Consider the following 5,490-nt stretch of genomic DNA (forward strand, 5'->3'; position numbering starts at 1 on the left):
CTGTAATTGTGGATTGTATAAGGAAGCAAGTCTGGGGGGGATCATGCATGGGACTGGTGTATGTCCATGAGACAATCTCTATTAAGATATGATCTGCACTATGAATAAGATTAACCTCCATGTTTTGTGGTATATATTTAATAAATAGATTTTTGATACCCTTACTCGTGGAGTAGACCTTCCTCTACAAGTGTCCCCACTATTTTCAGTGGCACTGCTCATCCTGAAGGAAGGTGCTATTCAGTGTGCATTGAGTTGTTACAACTTGGTCCATAAAAATAAAAATATTAAGCTACATATTAGAAAGCCTTTGACGAGGTCCCTAACCAAAGGCTTAAGCAAAGCAATCATGGGATAAGAGGGAAGGCCCTCTCATGGATCAGTAACTGGTTAAAAGATAGGAAATAAAGGGTAGGAATAAATTGTTAGTTTTCACAATAGAAAAGAGGTAAATAGCGGGGTCCCCCAAAGATCTGTACTGAGACCTCTGCTGTTCAAAATATTCATAAGAGAAAGAACAAGTCAAAAATTACTTAGACCTAAGTTAGATGTCTTCAGATCACCAGGGTCTGATGAAATGAATCCTAGAATACTCAAGGAGCTGACTGAGGAGATATCTGAGCCATTAGCAATTATCTTTGAAAAGTCATGGAAGACAGGAGATATTCCAGAAGACTGGAAAAGGGCAAATATAGTGCCTATATATAAAAAGAGAAATAAGGACAACCTGGGGAATTACAGACCACTCAGCTTAACTTCTGTACCCAGAAAGATAATGAGCAAACAATTAAGCAATCAATTTGCAAACACCTAGAAGATAATGAGGTGAGAAATAACAGTCAGCATGGATTTGTCAAAAACAAATCATGTCAAACCAACCTGATAGATTTCTTTGACAGGGTAACAAGCCTTGTAGATGGGGGGAAGTGGTAGATGTGGTATATCTTGACTTTAGTAAGGCTTTTGATACTGTCTCACATGACCTTCTCATAAACATACTAGGAAATACAACCTAGATGGAGCTACAATAAGGTGGGTGCATAACTGGTTGGAAAATTGTTCCCAGAGAGTAGTTATCAGTGGTTCACAGTCATGCTGGAAGGGCATAAAGAGTGAGGTCTCGCAGGGATCAGTTCTGGGTCCGGTTCTGTTCAATATCTTCATCAATGATTTAGATAATGGCATAGACAGTAAACTTCTAAAGTTTGCGGATGATACCAATATGGGAGGGGTTGCAAGTGCTTTGGAGGATAGGATTAAACTTCAAAATGATCTGGACAAACTGGAGAAATGGTCTGAAGTAAATAGGATGATTTCAACAAGGACAAATGCAAAGTACTCCACTTAGGAAGGACCAATCAGCTGGACACATACAAAATGGGAAATGACTGCCTAGGAAGGAGTACTGTGGAAAGGGATCTGGGGGTCATAGTGGATCACAGTCTAAATATGAGTCAACAGTGCAATGCTATTGCAAAAAAAGCAAACATAATTCTGGGATATATTAACAAGAGTATTGTAAGCAAGACACGAGAAGTAATTCTTCTGCTCTACTCTATGCTGATCAGGCTTCAACTGGAGTATTGTGTCAAGTTCTGGGTGCCACATTTCTGGAAGATGTGGAGAAATTGGAGAATGTCCAGAGAAGAGCAACACATGTGATTAAAGGTCTAGAAAATATGACCTATGATGGAAGATTGAAAAAACTGGATTTGTTTAGTCTGAAGAAAAGAAGACTGAGAGGGGACATCATAACAGTTTTCAAGTACATAAAAGGTTGTCACAAGGAGGAGGGAGAAAAATTGTTGTTCTTAACCTCTGAGGATAGGACAAGAAGCAATGGGCTTAAATTGCAGTAAGGATGGTTTAGGTTGGACATTAGGAAAAAATTCTTGTCAGGGTGGTTAAGCACTTGAATTAATTGCCTAGGGAAGTTGTGGAATCTTCATCATTGGGGATTTTAAAAGCTGGTTAGACAAACACCTTTTAGGGATGGTCTAGATCAGTGGTTTTCAAACTTTGTTTTTCTGGCAACCCAGTTGAAGAAAATTGTTGATGCCTGCGACCCAGTGGAGCTGATGATGAGGGGTTTGGGGAGGGGGAAGAGGCTCAGGGCTGGGGCAGAGGGTTGGGGTGCAGGGGTGAGGGCTGTAGAGTGATGCTGAGAATGAGGGGTTCAGGGTGTGGATGGGGGCTCTGGGCTGGGGCAGGAGGTTGGGGTGCAGGAGGCGGTCAGGGCTCCTGGGTGGGGCCAGAGATGAGGAGTTTGGGGTGCAGGGGGGGCTCCAGATTTGGGTGGGGCTTTGGTCTGGGGAAGAGAGTTGAGGTGTGGGCTCCGGACACGGGCTTACCTCTGGCGGCTCCCGGTCAGCAATATAGCAGGGGTGCAGAGGCAGGATTCCTGCCTGTTCTGGTGCCACGGACCATGCTGCATCCTGGAAGCAGCCAGCAGCAGGTCCGGCTCCTAGGCAGAGGTGTACAAGTGGCTCTGCGTGTCTCTTGCCTTCAGGCACTGACCTCTCCAGCTCCAATTGGCTGCTTCCTGGGCAACAGGAGTGGGGAGCCGGTGCTCACAGTGGGGACAGTGCATGGAGCCCCATGACCCCCTCGCCTAGGAGCCAGACCTGCTGCTGGCCACTTCCGGGGCGCAGTATGGTGTCAGAACAGGTAGGGACTAGCCTGCCTTAGCTGGGCAGCATTGCCAACAGGACTTTTAATGGCCCAGTCAGCAGTGCTGATCAGAGCCACTGCGACCCAGTGCCTTCCATTCCATGACCCAGTACCGGGTCACAACCTGCAGTTTGAAAACCACTGGTCTTGATAACACTTAGTCCTGCCTTGAGTGCAGGGGACTGGACTAGGTCCCTTCAAGTTCTATGATTCTATGATAAATGATCTAGAAAAGGGGGTAAACAGTGAGGTGACAAAGTTTGCAAACAATACTAAATTATTCAAGACAGTTAAGTCCAACACTGATTGCAAAGAGTTACAAAGGGATATCACAAAACAGGTGACTGGGCAAGAAAATGGCAGATGAAATTCAATGTTGATATGTGTAAAGTAATGCACATTGGAAAACATAATCCCAACTATACATACAAAATGATGGGTTCTAAATTAGCTTCTACCACTCAAGAAAGAGATCTTGGAGTCACTGTGGATAGTTCTCTGAAAACATTGCTTCAACATGCAGCAGCAGTCAAAAAGCTAACAATGTTAGGAACCATTAGGCAAAGGATAGATCAGAAGATAGAAAAATATAATGATGCCACTATATAAATCCCTGGTACACCCACACCTCGAATGCTGGATGCACTTTTTGTCACCCCTTCTCAAAAAAAGATTTATTAGCACTGGAAAAGGGAAGGAGAACAGCTTGCATACAAGGAGAGATTAAAAAGACTGGGCTGTCCAGGTTAGAAAAGAGATGAATAAGGGGGAATATGACAGCAGAATATAAAATCATGAATGGTATGGAGAAAGTGAATGGGGAAATATTATTTATCCTGTCACCAGCACACAAACCAGGTTACCCAATAAAATTAATAGGCAGCAGGTTTAAAACAAACAGAAGGAAGTACTTCTTCACACAATGCACAGGTCAGCTGGTGGAACTCGTTGCCATGAGATGTTGTGAAGGCCAAAAGTATAACTGAGTTTAAAAAAGAATTAGATAAGTTCATGGAGGATAGGTCCATCAATGGCTATTAACCAAGATGGTAGGGATGCAACAACATGCTTTGGGTGTCCCTAAACCACTGACTACCAGAAGCTGGGACGGAGGACCAGGGACAGATCACTTGACAATTGCCCTGTTCTGTTCATTCCCTTTGAAGCATCTAGCATTGGCAACTGTTGGAAGAGAGGATGTTTGTCTAGATGGGCCATTGTTCTGACCCACTATGGCCATTCTTATTTTCTTACAAAGAATAAAAGGAATAGAAACCTGGATCTGAACTTTGTGAGTCAGGACCATCCAGGGTGACCAGACAGCTAGTGTGAAAAATTGGGACAGAGGGTGGCGGAGGGTAATAAGCGGCTATATAAGACAAAGCCCCCAAAATAAGGACTCGCCCTATAAAATTGGGACATGTGGTCACCCTAGGCCCAACTCTGCACTGGGCTGAACATGAATGGTGAAGCCAAACTCCCATTAACTTTGCAGAAGTTAAGATTTGGATACAAATCTGGTTGTGAGTTTTGTGACTTGGGCCTACCTCTATAATGCAGTGGTTTTCAAACTGCAGGTTGCGACCCAGTACTGGGTCACAGAATGTAAGGCGCTGAGTCGCGATGGCTCTGGTCAGCACTGCCAACATGTGCTGCCTGGCTAAGGCAGGCTAGTCCCTACCTGTTCTGACACTGTGCTGCACCCCGCAAGTGGCCTACAGCAGGTCCGCCTCCTAGGGGTGAGTGTGGGGAGCACAAGGCTCTGTGCACTGCTCCTGCCTCTAGCACTGGCTCCACACTCCCATTGGCTGGTTCCTGGCCAATGAGAGCTGGGGGGGGCAGTGCCTGTGGGTGAGAGCCATGTGCCTCTGCCTAGGAGCTGGACCTCCTGCTGGCTGCTTCCAGGGCGCAGCGTGGCCTGCCGTGCCAGGACAGGCAGGAAGCCTGCCTTAGTACCTCCACTGTGCCAGTGATTGTGAGCTGCCTGAGGTAAGCCCGTGCCCCAATCCCCTGCCCCAGCCCTGAGCCCCCCAAATCTGGAGCCCCTTCTTGCACCCCAAACCCCTCATCCCTGGCCCCATCCCAGAGCCTGCACCCCCAGCCCAGATCCCTGATCCCTTCCCTCATGCCAATCCTCTGCCACAGCCCTGAGCCCCCCCAAACCCGGAGCCCCTCCTGCACCCCACACCGCTCATACCCAGCCCAAACCCAGAGTCTGCACCCCAGCCCAGAGCCCTGACCATCTCCTGCACCACAATCCCCTGTCCCAGCCCTGAGCACCTCCCACACCCCAAACCAGGGGCGGCTCCAGGCGCCAAGCGCGTGCCTGGGGTGGCAAGCCACAGGGGGCTCTCTGCCGGTTGCTCGGAGAGTGGCAGGCAGGTTGCCTTCGGCGGCGTGCCTGCAGATGGTCCGCTGGTCCCGTGGCTTTGGGGGACCTCCTGCAGGCTGCCGCCGAATCCGCGGGACTGAGGACCTCCTGCAGGCAAGCTGCAGAAGGCAGCCTACCCGCCGTGCTTGGGGTGGCAAAATGCCTAGAGCCAGGGCCGGTGCAACCATTTAGGTGGACTAGGCGGTTGCCTAGGGTGCCGAGATTTGGGGGCGCCAAAAAGTGCCCCCCAATATTTTTTTAAATGGTTGAGCAGCCCTGCTGCTAGGACAGAGAGGGAGTCTGAGCTGCCGGTGGCAGCCGGCAGCCCAGGGTGTCCCCTGGGTCAGGGTGGCGCCGCGGCAGCTGGCAGCCCAGGGTGTCCCCTAGGTCAGGGCGGCACCGCAGCAGCCGGCAGCCGAGGGTGTCCCCTGGCCCAGGGAAACCCTGGG

The sequence above is a fragment of the Chelonoidis abingdonii genome, chromosome 2 (assembly GCF_003597395.2).
Source record: "Chelonoidis abingdonii isolate Lonesome George chromosome 2, CheloAbing_2.0, whole genome shotgun sequence".
Taxonomy (NCBI): domain Eukaryota; kingdom Metazoa; phylum Chordata; order Testudines; family Testudinidae; genus Chelonoidis; species Chelonoidis abingdonii.